The sequence below is a fragment of the Schistocerca nitens genome, chromosome 11 (assembly GCF_023898315.1).
Source record: "Schistocerca nitens isolate TAMUIC-IGC-003100 chromosome 11, iqSchNite1.1, whole genome shotgun sequence".
Taxonomy (NCBI): domain Eukaryota; kingdom Metazoa; phylum Arthropoda; class Insecta; order Orthoptera; family Acrididae; genus Schistocerca; species Schistocerca nitens.
This window is the reverse complement of record NC_064624.1, coordinates 105,500,467-105,518,964: the sequence shown is the minus strand read 5'-3', so window position 1 is coordinate 105,518,964 and position 18,498 is coordinate 105,500,467. Positions and strand designations below refer to the sequence as shown.

The 18,498-nt window shown below is 43.2% G+C and overlaps 1 protein-coding gene across 1 annotated transcript in view; it reads right to left on the bottom strand.

The window, feature by feature from the left end:
• The window catches only part of LOC126213343 (plasma membrane calcium-transporting ATPase 3-like), a 548,976-nt gene that overhangs the window by 517,056 nt on the left and 13,422 nt on the right, over positions 1 to 18,498 (bottom strand). The window lies entirely within an intron of this gene.

The window sequence follows — 18,498 nt, the reverse complement described above, 5'->3', positions numbered from 1 at the left end:
AATTCCACTCCACATGGCACTTGACTTAGTAGTATACAATACTAGCTGTTACCCGTGGCTGTGGTCACATCAGTAGTTTCATTAAGATGTGTGTTCGTGAGTAAGTTAGCTATTAATTTATAATATATCTGGGTATATAGTGGTGTAGATATGGCTCATATTTGAATGCACCATCAATAAAAGCCTCCCATATTCTACATCTATAGGCATGATGTCTCTCTGTTTGTCATACAGCATTTAAATGGTGCCACTGCCGAGAGTCTTTAAGCATTTCAGAAGCTGTTAAGAGATGTGATGCTCACCATCTAAAATGCAATAGGCTTATGATTGTTCTGTGTCTCTCTATCTCCTAATGCCGCATGACATTCTGCATCTACATTCCAGCAGATGAGACTGTTCCAATATTTGTAGGGTCTGAGTAACTTTTGCAACCCGAGTTGTCTTAGAACTGTGCACTAAATTAGACTTCTGTTTGTGAGGCATAACAAGGCAGGAGTCAGGGAGAGGGGTGTGGCTCATGGTTTAGAAGGATGCATCCAGTTTGCCAACTAGGAATGGGGGAAGGAGACGTAGCAGGTATGTGGGCTAGGCATGTAATGCACGATTGTATCGACCAGTGGGGAGTGGGCACACGCTGCAAGTGATGTTAATTTGGAGGGGTGACAGGATGGAGGAAGGGGGAACTGTTCAGTGGAGGCTACAGGGACAGTGAGTTACTGGAGGCTGAGGACAGGATGATTACAGGAGTGCAGGATGTGTTGTAAGGATGACTGATTATCTCTCATCCTGCAACCCAAAATCCTTCCCACTCCACCTAAAGTGGTGTTCTGTAGCCCAACCAATCTCCATAACATCCCTACGTCATTCCCACACCCACCCCTTGCCACAGGGATTGTATGTCTGCCACCCCTCCCATCCAAATTCCTAGCCAGCAAACTAGCTGCCTTCCTCTGAGCCACAAGGCACCCAGGCCCAACACCTCCCCCTGACTCCCGCTTCCCTCTCCCTCTACCTGCCACACCTGATACTACTCCCACCACAACTTGTCAGCCTGCCAAAATACAGCACTCACACTGTCAGTCCAGTTGACACCATATAGTGCCATAGGTGTGTGTGTGTGTGTGTGTGTGTGTGTGTGTGTGTGTGTGTTTTACTCTAGGTTGTAAATGAATAAGACTAAAAGCTAGCAAGTTTTCTTTCTTTTTCTGTGTACCTGTTGACAACCCGACGCTTCTGCTTGTCGATGAGTGGTCTCCTTTAATGCAGAAGTATTCTAAAATTAAAATATTCACTCAATAGGACAATAATTTACTCCATAGTGATAAATTGGCTTGGTATCTGACATGCAATTTAGTAAAACACTTATTGCTAGGACAGAGTTATTGCTTACATTATTACTCATGGTTATTTATGCATAAGTTTTGTAGTGCCCTTGCCCCCTCCCCTCACTCCTTCATATTTCATAATTTATGTACACTATGAAGTATGTACACAACATTCATGGAGGCTTGTTATTAACTAACACAATTTCTATGAATTCATGTGGCAGCTTTAGTTTTTATAAAAGAGAAAAGTGCATTACATGTGCCAAAGTGTGTTAAATATGATGTGAACATGGACATCAGTCTGTTGCATCACAGCTACTCTTAACGAATTTTCCCCCATATCAAGGGGAATAATTATTAAATGATAGCACTAGCAAGCTTAAGTAGAATAATATTTAATTTTATTCTGACAAGCATTTATGTAATGAAGTGATGGATGAACCTTGGAATTATTACCGACATAATTGTATTGGAGTACTGTATAAAGATCTGTACTTGTTCTTGCTCCTGTTTTCTGTCCACCCTTGCTCTCTCTCTCTCTCTCTCTCTCTCTCTCTCTCTCTCTCTCTCTCATTATCTTACTTACGTTACTGCCTTTCTTATTATTAGCAATATGAGATTGTCACTATGCTGCATCAATACATATAAACTTTGTAGAATCTGTTTCACATTAAAACATCTAAAAAATATTTTCTGCGTACAGACTAAGTTATTTAAGCATCTGTCCAGTTAAAAGTGTAGTAAACAAATACCAGTAAAAGAAAGTGAAATATTTAAATATGGAGAGTTTTTGTTCGATTCAGGATCTTTTTATGTGCCGTATTGTGCATGATTATCATTTAATTGTCACACTCATTAGAACCTGCAATCATATTTATTTTCTGATGTCTGATAACCTTTCTGGATAATGTTTTCTGGGGGGACAATATTATCTCTGCTTGTGGGCAAATACATAAAACTCCAAAATGTATTGTTCTCCAAACAAACTGTGGGCCACAGCTAATTTCAGAGATCTATCCAACACAGTGATAACAGCAGTATTTATTCCTGTCCCTCATGCAAATTAATCACAATAAATCAAAAAGACCTATTTTCCAGTTCTTCTTATAGTGTTGCTGACAAATATTGGATTTTCAATAAAACATTAACGTAACTTGAAGTTTGCATATTATTAGAGTTCATACTTAACTTGAGTATTAGTTCAAATTAGAGGTGGTAACAAAATCTTTGTGCTCTGTTGTTGGAAAGCCAAAAGTGGATGAACATGGCCCTTCTTTATAGGAAATTTAGCCGAAGTGAATTTCACCAGAAATTTTCAAACTGCATTGTGCACCACAAGATGGCAGGGTTCTGTGCAGTCTAGGGAATCATGTTGAATCTGTTTTTTTTTCTTTTTTTTACTTTGTTAACAGAATAAATACTATTGGTAGCTTCTGTAGGGAGGATAAGTGTCAATTTCAAATTTAATAATATAATTTTAATTAATGGAAATGGGAAAAGTAGGATGAATTCAGACACATCTAGAAGAAGCAGATATGAGTGATCTGAAATCAAATGATAATTAGCAGGAAATTCCAGACTGAGCGATAGAAAGCATAAGTTCTATCGTGAGTAATGTAGAACTACCAGTAGAATTTGAAGAGAAAGTGGTATTACCATGCCCATCGTTAGGTCCATCTGCTGAATTATACAAAGGATTAGCATCATTATTAAAACAAAATTTTGTCCACCTCACAAACAAACAAAAGGTACAGATGAATGAAAATTTTGTCTACCTTGCAAAAGAACAGACAACAAAACTGAATTAAAATTCTGAGCGTTTTGCAAATGAACAAATGCAACAAATCAGTACACAAATTCGCCAGAAAAAGGAAGAAAGTTTTGAATGTTTTACCAATGAACGAAGAGTACAAGTCAGTAATGGGATTCAACAGCAAATGACTAAAAATTTCAAGCATTTATCAAATGAACTGTCTGCTCATCTTGTTAGATCAAAAAGAAAACTTAGAAACAGTTATGACTGAATTAGCAGATCTAAAAATTGCATGTAGAGGTTTACCAGTAGTGGTAACACAATTAAAATCATACGTCAAGGTATTAAAAGACACTCAGTCTGAATTACAAAGTACCCTGCAGTAGTTTTCTAATCAGAGAAGTCAGATGAATAATTTCATTAGCTGGCTGCATGAAAAGGACAAGTCACTGAGTGCCTAACTGCTCAAAGTAACAAAATTAAATTAATTTGGTTACACGATAAAGAACTATGAGCTGTAGTACAGAATATGAGTACAGGTGTTGTAGACAATCACAGCGAGGGTGGCACAGGGATAAAAACTGAATTACGTCAACTACTTAAGTCTGTGCTTACTCATGAACTATTGTAATGGAAGGGAAGTGTAGTAGTAGCTCAAGCGAGCAAACTGCAGCAGGAATTGTGCACCGCACATAATAGTGGGGGGAGCGGGAGGGGGGGGGGGGAGGGGGGGGGGCACAAGACTATGGCTGGAGTAGACAGTGTTGATGATGAATATTACTTGTTGCAACCCAGCAGGACATTTTACTATGATGAAAGTAAGAATGTTAGTCAGTATGTAAACCACTCGCAATGCGAGATGGAGATGGCGTATGTTTTGTCCTCAGTTCTGATTCAAGAAAGCCTTTTAAAGCACTGGCAGTTCCAAGCTTTTGTACTCAAAAAGAAACATCCAGACTCTGTTGTGTTTGTGGAAAGCTTTCATGGTGCGCTACCTTAAGCGTGGACTGACACACAAAAAATACAGTTTTTTAGAAGCATGCATATATAGGGTGATGGAGCCTTTCGAGCATCTGATATCATAGATCAATGCAATTCTTATGAACAATTTGAAAGAGATTTTCTAACTAAATACCAGTTTCCCTGTATTTAGGGACACTTGAGAAAAGAAGTATAAAACCCACAATGTTAAAACAGTAAACAGGGAATTTACATAGGTACTTCAAGAAATATATAAACAAAATCAACTATTGGGATGATGCAGTATCAAGCAAAAATGTAATGCACATACTGAAAGGGAAACTGCCTCTGAATTTAAAGGAAAATGCTATTACATTATTCAAATAGGACTAACATGGGATACTGGACGTATACAGAGAAGGCCAGCTCGAATGGTCACAGGTTTGTTTGATCTATGGGAGAGAGTCACAGAGATACTGAAGAAACTGAACTGATAGACTCTTGAAGAAACTATCCCAAGGAGGTCTATTACCAAAGTTTCAAGAATTGGCTTTAAATGACGACTCTAGGAATATGCTGCAATCCCCTATGTATTACTCACACAGGGATTGTAATGATGTGACTAGAACAATTACTGCCTGCACAGAGGCATCCAAACAATCATTCTTCCCAAGCTCCATATGTGAACGGAATGGGAAGAGACCCTAATAACTAGTACAATGGGACATACCCTCTGCCATGCACTTCATGGTGGTTTGCAGAGTATAGATGTAGATGTAAATGCAAGAGACACAGGTATCGAGCAATTCATGCCTGTACTTAATTCGATTGTTCGATTGATTTGCTTCATGAAGAGAAACAAACCTATAACCATGAAAATGTTAGCCATTCAGGCAAGGGAAATCATCAACAGTGCAGTAACTATAATAATAACCATATCGGCAATAAAAATGGTAATTATAGATTATTTCCACAACAAAATTTCAAGCATAGTCATGCCAATCAGGGTGTCAATATGTCACCATTAATAACAAAAGAAAATATGATGAAAGATAGAACCATAGTTATAGGAACAACAACAACAACAACAACAACAACAGCAACTCAGGAGAGACTTGGCAATTCACAAAGTAATTAACAACAAAGTTCCATGTCCCAGAATGTTAGTCAGAATTATCCCAGTTTAGGACAAGTAACTCATAAAACTAAAGTCATGGCCTCATACAGTGGTCGGCAGTTGCATATGGGGCAATACAGGTGAACAACTCAATTTAATCGGGTACAGTAATGGGCAAGATACAAGTAACGAGTTATTTTCTGATCCTAACCCACGTAATGAATGGTATGACACAGTAGTGCAGGCTGCTTTTCCTGTTACAGGATGAAAAGTGTGTACAATTATAATTACTGATACAAGTGCATTCACAAATGTCTTTTCCCTTGGCTTGCACAAGCAAATATGCGAGAAGGGTACACATCCAACATTAGCATTTCAAAACTGTAGAGTGACAGGCACTACTGGTGCCAAATCAAATAATTGCAGGCAATGGACCATTTCAAAACACATTCTTGGTCATGGATAATTTGTCAGCCAGCCGCATTTTAAGCATTGGGTTCCTACAAGAGGGACTAGTGAAAACTGTCCTCTGTGTAGGCAAATGTTTTATGAGGGTTGATGGTAGGAAACTGCTTGAGGACTTAATCAAAACGAAAACTAAACATGGTAAATTTTATCAGAAGCTAAAGTTCAAGTTTGCAGGTACTGAGGTATCATATATACGCAGCTTCCTGCAGATACCAATGACACTAAATGTAGAATCAGTTTTTACGGTCATCAGGATTTGGAATCAACATTACAAGGCAAGACCCTACACTGATTATTTAAGTGAAGACCAAAGAAGTGAAGTCAGTAGCTTATTATATAAAATTTAGAAGTTTTCACTGAAAACCAGGTGCAATCAAGAGTTGCATATATCACATGCAAGTTAAACCACACAAAACATATCGTCATTCCATCTACTCAATTCCCTGGACCAAAAAAGAGGCAATGTGCAAAGAAAGCAGAAAGATGGTTGATTGGGTTATTATAGAAACATCTCTTTCGCCATACAGCAGTCCACTATTACCTGTAACTAAGGCAGGAGCTAGCATACACCTGTGCTGTATGCAAGAGAAATAAATAGCATTACAACATTTTTATGAAAAGGGTAGTTGGTATTCACCATATAACAGAGGTGCTGAGTCACAGATAGGCACAACAAAAAGACTGTCACAAAATAAGCTTTCAGCTAACAATGCCTTCGCAAACGCAACTCACAGACACATAACCACAGCCTCTGGCAGCTGAAGCCAGACTATGAGCAGCAGCAGCAGTGCACAGGCAGAGGGGCAACTGCATGGGGGTAAGGAGGAGGGTGGGGTTGGGAATGGAAGGGATAGCAGGGTAGGAGTGGGGAATGGTGAAGTTCTGTTGGGGAGTGTGCAGGGACGAGGTGGAGAGACGGTAGGGCCGCTGGGTGCAGTCAGAAGGTCAGACTGAGGGCAGGGTACACAAGGGAAGGAGAGAGGGGGGATGGCAAAAAAGCAGATAAGTAAAAAGACTGAGTGCATTGGTGGAATAGAGGGCAGTGTAGTGCTGAATTGGGAACAGGGAAAGGGCTAGATGGATGAGGACAATGACTAATGAAGGCCAGGAGGGTTACAGGGATGTAGGATATATTGCAGGGATATTTCCCACATGCGCAGTTCAGAAAATATGGTGCTGGTGGGAAGGATCCATATGGCACAGGCTGTGAAACAGCCATTGAAATGAAGGACATTGCATTGGGCAGCATGCTCAGCAACACGGTGGCCTAGTTGTTCCTTAGCCACAGTTTGTCGGTGGCCATTCATGCGGACAAATAGCTTGTTGGTTGTCATTCCCACATAGAACGCAGCACAGTGGTTGCAGCTTAGCTTGTAGATCACATAACTGGTTTCAATGGTAGCCCTGCCTTTGATGGCATAGGTGATGTTTGTGACACGACTGGAGTAGGTGGTGGTGGTGGTGGTGGTGGTGGTGGTGGTGGAAACATGTATGGGACAGACGTTACATCTAGGTCTATTACAGGGATATGAGCCATGAGCTACGGGTTTGGGAGCAGGAGTTGTGTAGGGATAGATGAGTATTTGTGAAGGTTCAGTGGGCAGCAGAATACAACTGTGGGGGAGGTGGGAAGGATAGTGGGCAGGAAATTTCTCATTTCAGGACATAACAACAGGTAGTGAAATGTGTGAAAAATAATCGAAGGATGCCAAAATGAGAATCTGAAAACATTTACCATCTGCTGAACTCAAATAAAATGTGTACATAAGTATCAAATATGTTAAGAAATCATTATTAGTAGCTTTAAGTAACTGATGACAGTATATATAGGTTACTAGGAAATCAACTTTCGTGCATTTGCATGTGAATAGTGTACATTCAATTTTGGCACAACTGAATGCCTTTGGAAATTGATTTGATTCTTATAATGCTAGTTAGCTTTCTTTTGCAGTTCACAGTATTCCAATGTACAAAGATTTTACAGAGGTCTTGAACAGCAGTTTCCTTAAATTAATAAGTTTTACTGGGTGAAACACACTTTGAATGTGATATACCTATGTAAAGCACAGCCACATAATTCAGTAAAATAAGGCCAAGAACAATTTTGCACTGAAAACTGAGAAAACTAGTTATGAACCAAATTGTACATAATGTAAATATGTTAACAACAATTCTGACTTACAAGTAAATAAGTTTTTTACCAAAAAGAAATATGTTAAAGTGAACAGCTACATGCAACACATGAATGAAGCTATTCTAGACTTTGTTTAAAGAAAATAGTTTTGAACCTGTAATGATATAACTGAAGGTTTTTATGTGGTATATGGTTGGAAATGCAATGTCGAAGGCAACAGACCTTGAACTCACCACACAAAGTACGATTTTACATTTACCCCAATGGATGTTTTGAATCATGTGGGCAGGTGCAGCAACAAGTGAACTAACTCTTTAAGTGAAACGAAAGCTGATGTGCTGGACTCAAAAGTTACATTCAAAAGTTTACATTCACAAGTGAACATAGTAATTGCAGCTAACTGTTGTTGTGTCCAGAGTGAAAGCATGGGTCAACAACAATTCTGCTGCTGCTACTGCTGCTGCTGCTGCTGCTGCTGATGATGATGATGATGGTTTTATTTGTGGGGCACTCAACTGCACAGTACAAAATCCCAACCTTTGCTCAATCCAATCTCACAACTTTCATGAATGATGATGAAATGATGAGGACAACACAAACACCCAGTCATCTCGAGGCAGGTGAAACAATAACAATGCTCCACACTAGGCCAGTTACATGATCGTGCAGCATTTACAGGAAGTGGAAATGTCATGTATGATAGTCTCTAAAATGGACACTCAACAAGTGCATGTAGTAACATCATATCTGCAAGTAAAAGAGAGGGGGAGGGGGAGGGGGAGGTGGAAGGGGGAGGGGAGAAGCGGGAGGGGGAAGGGCAGAGGCAGAGGGAGAGGCACAGCGAGATGTACAACATGTAGAACAATACCACAGTTAAAACAAAAACGCAAAAATAGATAAACCAAAATAAAGTTAAAAATTGTCACCATGAACAAAAAGACAAACATGAAAAAAAAGACCAACATTAACAATGCATCCTTGTAAAAGTTTTTATACAAATGAAACATCATTTCAGCCGATGCTTGATGGTATGATATTTGTACTCCAATGCAAAATGATTATGTTCCATGTATCCATATTTAATGAGATGCCTGACTTCTGGAAGAACACAACCTGTCCATCCTGTATCCACTCGACCACCTTCAATATCTTAGCCTACCCAAACATGTACCTGTCCACATCCACAGGTCTTGGCATTGATCTGCCTCCCTGCTCACCTTGACAGTTTGACAGAACTGTTCTACATTTAATGTCATCAAAACTGTTTCTAAATGTGTAACTGAGAAAATTAAAACTTGTAATAATAACTGAAAAACTGGACAAACACTATATTTTTTATATGTAGTTAACAAAGACATTACTAATTACTTAACGGAAAAAATATACAAGTATCTGTATAAAGTGAACTATTAAGAAACATAACTATCATCCATGAAAATTTAGCAAAATAATCTGATAGCCTGGTTGTATTTGAATATAATGATAGTTTTTGCATGTAAATATTATTTCTAAACCTAAATGCACAAAAAGCCTAATAAAACCACAATACTGTTTTCAGATAATGTACTATGCTTTAACATACATGTGAAATGAAATGACTGAGGATGATTACCGGGTTGGTTGCACCAATAATCACACCCATTTAGCAATAGTTCACTTATTAACCTTAACACATACAAGGATCACAAAGAACATGGCGGAACAGCCAAAGATAATGCTTAGAGTCCGTAGATGTCATGAAGGAAGGTTCGGCCACCAAACATAGAAGTCATTGAAGCAAGCCGGGTGTCGTACTGAGCGTGCTGGTTGTGCGGCGACAGGTAGACCGGTGGTTTGCGGGTGGAACAGAGCGATGACGACGATGTCTCCAGTGGGAGTGGCAAACACACGAAGCATGTCCAGGTCAATTCGGGCAGGAGGGGAACACATTTCACTAGGTGGCAGGGAATGGCGGAGGTTCTGTCATGAGCACTGGATGAAGAGAAACACATGACAAACAGTGTATAATTGCGCAGTATTATTGAAATGGTGTGGATTATGTCCTGGGGGACAGGTACAAACACCTTGAGCAAGGGCACGTTCAAGACAGGGGGGAGCGTGAGAAACCTCGACAGGGCGAAGCAGGCGATGGTGGAGAGGTCGAAGGGACCGGCGAAGGGCCCAGCAGCGAGGGCGTGATCGTAAGTAAGCTCGGCGTGGGGAGCATATGGTCACTCGACGGAGTGCGTGAGACCGGAGTAGAGGGTGAGGTCGGAGGAGAACTTGACGATTGGAGCTGGAAGTCACTCAATCGAGCGTGTAAGTCTGACGTTGAGGGAGTGGTCGGAGCGTCGTGAGCTATGACAGTGAGTGGCATGGTCGTGGCCTGAAGAGGGGTAAGAAGGAGGCTCAACATGAGCAAGCTTAAGTCTGTTGAGAGAGACTGTAACAGCTGAATCTTTCATCTGTATGTCATAGGTGTTGGCTGAGCGGCGGAGAACTCGGTATGGGCCGGTGTATGGAGGTTGGAGGGGAGCACCAACAGTGTCATCTCAGAGCATGACGTACTCGCAATTGTCCAAAGATTTCGGGAACGTGAACCTTAAGGCAGGAATAGCTGGTGGGCAGAGGGATACGGAGGTTGATGAAGTGGCATCTGACGCGGTCAACGAAGGAAGGTAAGTCAGACTGAGGGAGAGAAGTGGAAGGGCTCACAAGTTTGTCAGGGAGAACAATGTTCTGGCCATATACGAACTTGGCTATTGTGCCTTTGAGGTCTTCCTTATAGATCGCACGAATGCCGAGTAGCACAAGGGGAAGGGCCTCCATCCACAGAGAGTCGTGGCATCGAAGAGCCACCTTGAAAGTGCGGTGCCAGCGCTCGACAAGTCCGTTACTTTGCGGCTGATATGCTGTCGTATGGATGTGCCGGATGCCGCAAATGTTACAAATCCTGTTGAACAGGGCCGACTCAAATTGTGTGCCCTGGTCAGTCATGATGATAGCTGGACATCCGAAACGTGATACCCATGACTCGACGAAAGCTCTCCAGCAACAGTTTCTGATGTAATATTGGGGAGGGGGACAGCCTCGACCCAGTGAGTTGTTCGGTCGATAGATGAGAGAACATAACGAAAGCCATTAGATGGGGAGAGAGGGCTGACAATGTCAATGTGAATACGCGGGAAACGCCCAGGAGGGATCGAAAAGGCACTGAGGGGGGGTGAAGTGTGCTTGTGTACTTTGCAGCATTGGCACGTGACGGAGGAGCGTGCCTATTGCTGGCAGTCCTTGTTGACATTTCTCCACACAAAGCGCTCCGCTACAAGGCGGGCGGACGCACGAACACCGGGGTGGGCTACATTATGCAATTTGTTGAAGACAGCTCAACGGAGTGTGGTTGGAATGAGGGGGCATAATGTGCCCGTACTGTCATCGCACCAGATCTCACCATAAATGCCAGGCAAGGTGGTGCGGATGAAGTGTAGTGAAGAAGTAGAGTCTGAAATCAGGTTTTCTGTTTCCTCGTCGACGGGTTGGAGGTTGGGCAGTTCAGAGAGGTCCAACAGCGAATGGACAGCATTGACTCGTGAAAGGAAATCAGCAACTATATCATCAGCACCCTTTATGTGTCTGACATTGGTGGTGAACTGAGATATGAAGTCCATGTATCTGAAGCGGTGAGGAGGGGTCAGCTGGCGGGTTTGTAATGGCCGCAGCCAGTCGTTTGTGGTCCATTAAAACATAGAAAGGGCGTCCATTAATGTCAGTCTTAAAATGCTTAATCCCTTCGTAGACTGCAAGCAACTCCCTGTCAAATGCAGAATATTTCCGGTTGTGCATTGGTGAGCTTGTGCGAGAAGAACTGTAGAGGGGAAGTTTAGCCATCGATTGTCTGGCTAAGGACAGCGCCGATGGCAGTATCACTCGCGTCTGTGGTGATGAAAAGCTGTGCATTGGGATGAGGATGCGCGATGGTGCAGGCCTCGGCAAGAAGATTTTTGAGGGCAGTGGAAGAGTCAGTCATAGCAGGGATCCATGGAACGGGCTGAGATCCAGAAGTGTTGGTGCCCGCCAAGGCGTCCATAAGTCGAGCCTGAATCTCCGCAGCCCGATGTAGAAGTGGGCGATAATAATTAACCGTCCCCAGAAAGCACCAGAGCTCTTTGACGAAGGTCTGGGTAGGTTTAGTATTGTTTGTACTTCCTCAGGGGGCGGTGAAATGCCATCGGCAGACACCTGAAAACCAAGAAAAGTGACAGCGGGTTGATGTAGCTGCAATTTGTCCTGGTTGGTCTCGATGCCTGCTGCCGCGAGAGTGTTCATAACAGTTTGCACATGTCGAATGTTGTACTCGATGGAGGAGCTGAACACAAGAATGTCATCAAGAGACGCAAAGCAGAAGTTAGGTAGAATAGCACTTCATTGATGAAGCGTTGCCAGGTCTGGGTTGTGTTTTTCAGACCATAGGGCACGAATCGAAACTGAAATAACCCAATCGGGGCGGTGATTGCTGTCTTCTCGATGTCTTCAGGTGCCATGGGGCTCTAGTGGTAGGCCCATTTGCAATTAATGACAGAGAATGTGGTCGCACCTGCGAGGGAACTGGTAAAGTCGGCAATGTTGGGTACAGGGTAGGTGTCCATAATTGTTCGTGCATTTAGTCGACGGTAGTCTCCACACATGTGCCAGGACCCATCTTTCTTGGGTGTCATATGTATGGGCGTAGACCAGCTACTGGCAGAGGGTTCAATGACGCCAGAGCTTAGTAGTTCAGAAATCTGATTTTTAAGGTCGGAGAGGCGCTCGGGACAAAGTCGACGTGGTTTACTGGAGATCGGGGAACCTGGCGTGAGGTGAAGCATGTGAACCGTGGTGATGACAGAAATGTTGCCGGCGGCACGGGAGGTGGTTTGTTTTCAATGTGTGGCGGGCAGGGCAGGCGAGGTGTGGTCGTGCTGTTCAGAGCCACTCGGCAGATCCGATGGGAGCCAAGGCAGCGAAGTGTACCAGGAGTCAATGTGACAAGATGGCCGCCGGCCCAAAGCAGTGGCACCGTTGTCGGATGAGGTCGGTAGAGCTCGTGAGACGTTAGTGAGTCCATTGTCCGAGGGCACGGCCTGTGGCAGCACGGTCATGGGCGAAACGCTTGGTGCGAGTGCACTGTATGTGTTGTCAGTGGTGGTCGCACGGCGGCACACAAGAGCCGAGGTTTCATAGTTTGAAGTTCTGTCTGTGAGGGGCAGGGTAGGAGCCATCAGTTCGGGAACACATGACACTCATCGCATGTGCACCTGTGTCCGGCCGAGTGTCAAATGCTGCCGTGTTAGGAGGGTCCGGCCCTGAGGAACTGTCAGTACGCGTTATGGCAGTCTTGATAGCACAGTTGCGAGGGGTAGCGGGAGGTAAACACACAGAGGCTCGATTGCTGGGATTGCAAGCAGATTCGGCACACTTACTGACCTTGCTTTGTCCTTGCTGTAGTGTCTGTAATTCCTTTGCTGCATTGGAGAGCTGGAGCTGTGTTTCGTGGAGCCAGAGGGAGAACTCGAAGTTTTCCTTGTGTAGGTGAGCGACGTGTTCAAGCTCGACAAGGCACTTGTGCGTGGTTTCTTGTAACGTCGTTGACAGAGACGAGCATGTACGGATGAGATGAGCCCGGACCGATGTGTCACGGGGAAAGGGGGATGGGGGGGTGGGGGGTGGCTCGATGGAGTGTAGGGGAAGCGAGTCTTGGACGGATGATGAAACACGGTGTTTCGCACTAGGTCCGGTGAAAGTTTGTGGTGTCGCAAGAAGTCAATGCCTAGTTTAGGTTCATCAATTTCGCACACTAAAAAAGTCCACTCGAGTTTGCAGTTTGCGGAGTGTGAGACGATGTGGGAAATTGAAACCAAACATTGTAGTTTAGTTGAATTCATGGCTTGCAGTGAAGTATGATGAGGACAGATGTTTGACAATGTTAAGGACGTGGGCAGCAGCGAAACATCGGCGTTTGCATCCACCAGGAAAAGGTATCCTGATGAAATGTCTAATGTGAAGTTGTCCGCAATTATCCGGTCATTCCTGGACAGAATGGAACACTGGGGGATGCCTGTCATGTTGTGTGCAGGAGGTGGCACCCGGTCCTACCTGCGATTGGCATTTGGGAAGTAGAAGGGTGGTCTGCAGTTATGTGCCGCCTCACCAAACCGTGTGTGGAAGTAACAGTACAGGTAATGCGGTTGCAGTTCCTGCGGAAAGTTCATTGCCAGTGGTGGTGGCCAAGGTTCGGTGGCCGCAGCAGATTCGGTTGCAGGAAGGGGCATGACCGTGGGTGGAGCTGGTGACGTCCCAGTTGCTTGTTTACTGCTTCCCAGAGCGAGCGGGATGTTCAGCACAGTACGGCCCCGGCCGCATCCGGACACAGGGCAATGAGCTTGAACCTGAGACTTGTCAGGTAGGCAGTGGCTGGCGAAATAGAGCAGTGATGCACCGTGTACCTTGTCAGCAATTGTCATTCTTTGCTTGACAGGTTCAAGAGACCTTAGAGCCAGAGCAAAGTGGATGTGAGGAGATAGTTTACCTGACCAAATGGCGAGGAGAGCTGTGTCAGAGAGCAGATTAGTGCTGACCAGGGCACGTAGCCATCTCCAGAGCTGAGAAGGTTTGTCATTGTCGACATGGAGCACTTGCCATATTGCTACTTCAGTTGAGCATGAAAACTGACGTAGAACTGTCTTTTTGGCTAGAGTGTACCGGGTAGATGAATCCGGGGTGTCTACCAGGTCGGCAATCGAGTCCTCCTGGTTGTGCAGGTGGGTGATGAGGCACAGAAACCTGGTTGACTCATCAAGTTTGTAATGGTCGAACACTTCATCCACAATTTGGAACCAGGTTGTTGCTCTGTCGGGATTGAATGGTGGCAGCGTCGGTAAGCATTGCAGAATGTTTGGAAGAACAGGTTGAATTGAGTTTGTCAGGGCACTACCTGAATCGAGCTGTTGTTGCTGTAGTATTCCAGGAGTGTGTGCCTCCAGGGGATGTGGCAACGATGGCTGTTCAGGTGGCAGTGTGAAGGTGACACGTTGTGGTTGAGCACGATCTGTCATGACGCGGAATGCCATCGCAGGTGAGACACCGTAATGTGTCGATTGCGGTTGCGGAAGCTCAACAAGTAGCGGGTGTGTTCGGATTGACGCGGCGTGGAAGACTGCTGCGGATGAGGCACCAAGATGTGCCGAGAATGGTAGCAGAAGCTCGACTGGAGCCGGTGCGGGGGCGACAGGTGAGAAAAAGCTCAAAGTCTGAGAATGCGTAGTCCGCGGAAAGCTCGACATATGATCAGAGCCAGGGTCACCTGTGTTGCAGGGAGGCTGCGGAGGTGCTGGCTGTCCAGAAGCACAGTGTGGGAAATGATGCTGAACGTGGGATGGAATGTGTGAATGTTCACTGTTCATAGTCACTCCACTCAAAATGGTGTGCGGATAAGGTGAATGTCGTGGCACAAAACACTGAGGCATAGCAGTGGGACGGAGGTGGAGGTCAGGCACAGATAACTAGATATTGTTCCTGTTGCAGGCCGAGGTATCGAAGTAGGAAGGCATATTCTGATGCTGAACCGAGGCAGGTGCAGGCATGGTCGGATGTTGAGGAGGTACACCTGTGAACGAAGCACTTCCAGCCACATGGCAGGTATCCGCGTGGTACTGCATGGATTGCGGCATGGCAAATTGTTGTCCTGCTGGTAGTAGGTTGTCTGACGAAGCATTTGCAGAATTCGGCATTGGCCCCGCACAGCACGGAGATCTGTAAGAGGTAACTGCATAGTCAATGATGGAGGGCACATGTGGTAGGAACAAAGGCATTTGATAGCCAGAGTCATGCGCACTCCTAACTTCACTTATTATTGCCGGCTCAAAAACGTCCGGTGAAATCGGCACAATCATCGAGTGGGAGGCATCGTGTTGCAGTCCTCGCGGGTGTACATCGCCCGCAACACGATGCATGTCACTCACAAAATCTGGCATTAGGCAATGGGCCAAAGTCATTGTTCGAATGCTGTGTTGATGTAATACACGCAAAAATAACCGATGCGGAGGTCGTGGACAGTAAAACGGCAAAAACGGAAGACGTTACAACTCGGGGCTACCAGTGAGGATGATTACCGGGTTGGTTGCACCAATAATCACACCCATTTAGCAATAGTTCACTTATTAACCTTAACACATACAAGGATCACAAAGAAGATGGCAGAACAGCCAAAGATAATGCTCAGAGTCCAAAGATGAATGCATATCAATCTTGGTGTCAATTTCATCAGCGCCACATGACGAATGTAAGACAAAGGCTGAGGTTTGTCTGCCTATCCCTGGTTTTCCCTCACTATCCAGTGGGCCGTGCCTGAATAGGTAGACGAACAAAATCATTCAAGGTACAAGTTCAAACACAGACCTCGGTTAAACAGTGGAAACAGTCTCAACAATAACAAAGGTCAAAATTTTAAGAAACAGATAAAGTTCAATTAGCTGCAAGCAATATATTAACTTATTACAGTAATGTAATAAAAGGAGAAAAAACCTGTATCCAACAGTCATGATGCATGTGGAAGTGCTACAAAAAGACACGTACTAGTGTGATAAGATCTCTTGCTCTTGGGCTCTGGTCACTCTTGCTCTTGTACTCTTGCGCTATCTGACTCTCTCTTGTTATTTTACCTACAATATTATATCTGTTATCATTAGCGATACGACACAGTCACTGTGCTGTATCAATTCATATTAAGTGTCATAAAAGCTGTTTCTGTTTAAAATATCTAAAAACTATTTCCTGTGTACAGACTCAGTGAAAAGTATAGTAAAAGCATACCAGTGAAAGAAAGTGAAATACTTTTTGTTTGGCTCATGATCTTTTCATATGCCATTTTGTGTGAGATTATCATTTAATTGTCACATTCGTTAAAACCCGCAATCATATTTATTTTCCACTGTCCAATAATCTTCTTGGATAAAATTTTCCATTTGGGGTTGGATAAATAAAAAACTGCCAACTGAATTGTTCTCCAGACAAACTGTGGGTTATACCTTATTTCAGAAATCTAGCCATAGTGATAATTATTTCTGTTTGCAATGCAAATGAATTACGATGAATCAGAATGAAATAATTCCATTGTTAGGCCCCAGTTCTTCTTATAACATTGCCACCAAAGACAGGATTTTCAATAAATCATTTACATAATTCCAAGTTGGCCTATTATTAGAGTCCATAGATGAACTCGGGTTTTATTTCAAATTAGAGGCAATAACATTATAATGCTATATTATGTACCATCTGTTTCCATAATGTTTATTTTGCATTCCCATTTACTGCCTTCATCAACTCTCAACCGAATAGTCATCTTCCAACTTGACCTAGACCTCAGGCTACACTACAAATCAGTCTGACAGCACAAGCAGGATTTCAAAGGGGGGAGGGAGAGGGGTGTCCCACTATTACGCTGTAGCCCATTTGTAGCTTAGTACTCCAATTTGAGCCTAAAACTGGTCAATGCATCAACACTGTCATACGCTATTCTGCCAGTAATTATGTCCCTCCTGTATGGTGCAAAGCTGCATGATGCTTATCAAGATAATGTCGCTCTTGGAAAAATATCCCTAACCTATTCCCATGGGTAAGGTCCACAGGAAATTCAAAGGAAGTTGACTATACACAAAGAGAGAATGAAATCCTTCCCATCCAAATAACATTATAGGGCACTTAACCGGCTACCAGAAGGCTGAAAACTAAGAAACAGTTTCTTTAGCACAACTGAGGACAGTGGAACCAAAGTCAAACAAGTCTAGATGCGGACAACATCAAAATACATTCACAAGATGGAACTACCAAAAGACTAATCCCATCTCAGAGGCTGAGAAGCCTTAGCAGACCATACACCAATGAATGTACCTTGTAGGCTTTGCCACTAAGGGCAAAAAATAAATAAGTAGTCCATATGTTCAACTCATGTAAAACCGGATAGTGTTGTGTTATGTATCCTGAAAATTGCATTTATTTTAGGATAATGATTCAAATCACTGCACTCTACATATAATGACTGAGAAGTTGTCAGTTTCACTCCATTTCTTAGTGAAAGGTGTTGTGTCTCCAAGCCAATGCAATCCTCCATATCTGGTCCAAAAACTGAAAAATGAATTTATTTTTTCAGAAGAAAATCCATTTTCCTACTTGTCACCTGATTTCATTGGCTACTTCATCACTGCTCTCTGAATACAGCTGTCATTGCCTGCTTCTGGGCTCGACTAAGCTTGCTGACTTGCTCTGTTTTGTTTATATTTGCTTACTTTATTTCTGCACTTGATGCAAGTGCTAGCCTGTCATATTTCTGTAACTTTTTTTACAAAAAAAGAAATAAATCAAGTTTATTACAATACTGTAGTGCCATCTAGAATCAACCTGGGGTCTAGATTCACCCACTATATACACTTTCTAAATTCAAGTGTTTATGCTGACACAGTTAGCTACCAGCCACCACTGCTGGACTCTAGCTGACTGATAAGATCTCCCGTTTGATCCCATACGATGATGTGGAGCATACTGTGCACCCTTGATGATTTATAACTCATTGCTGTAAACAGCAGAAGTAGCAAAAATAAATAAAAATTAAAAAAATAAAATTATAGTGTCGAACTTTTATCAATTTAGCCCATTTAAATGGTATTGAAATACGAAGTAATCATGTTTCTACAAACACTTTTCATCTTAACTAAATGTAACAATAAAAATA